Source organism: Arachis duranensis, chromosome 1, assembly GCF_000817695.3.
Source record: "Arachis duranensis cultivar V14167 chromosome 1, aradu.V14167.gnm2.J7QH, whole genome shotgun sequence".
Taxonomy (NCBI): domain Eukaryota; kingdom Viridiplantae; phylum Streptophyta; class Magnoliopsida; order Fabales; family Fabaceae; genus Arachis; species Arachis duranensis.
Window position 1 is genome coordinate 42,307,922 of NC_029772.3, and position 767 is coordinate 42,308,688.

Below are 767 nucleotides of genomic sequence, written 5' to 3' on the forward strand. Positions count from 1 at the left end.
TTCATGGGACCCTTCCCACCATCATACTCAAACACCTATATTCTGGTGGCAGTGGATTATGTATCCAAATGGGTGGAGGCTATTGCAATGCCCACTAATGACACTAAAACAGTGTTAAAATTCCTCCAGAAACATATCTTCAGCAGATTTGGCATCCCTAGAGTGTTAATCAGTGATGGGGGCACTCATTTCTGCAATAAACAGCTTTACTCTGCTTTAGTTCGATACAGAGTTAGCCACAGGGTGGCCACTCTATATCATCCACAGACAAATGGGCAAGATGAAGTCTCTAATAGAGAACTTAAAAGAATCCTGGAACGGACTGTAATTAACCGTAGAAAGGATTGGGCAAGAAGCTTGGATGATGCTCTGTGGGCATACAGAACAGCATTCAAGACCCCCATAGGGACCTCTCCATACCAGCTTGTGTATGGAAAGGCATGCCACCTGCCAGTAGAGCTGGAACACAAGGCCTACTGGGCAACCAGATTCCTGAACCTTGATGCCAAGTTAGCTGGAGAAAGACGATTGCTCCAGTTAAATGAGCTAGAGGAATTCAGACTCAATGCTTTCGAGAATGCAAAAATTTACAAAGAGAAAGCAAAAAAATGGCATGATAAGAAATTGTCATCCAGAGTCTTTGAGCTGGGACAAAAAGTCCTGCTCTTCAACTCTAGGCTCAAATTGTTTCCAGGAAAACTCAAATCCCGGTGGAGGGGTCCGTATGTGATTACAGGAGTGTCACCATATGGATATGTTGAGCTTCA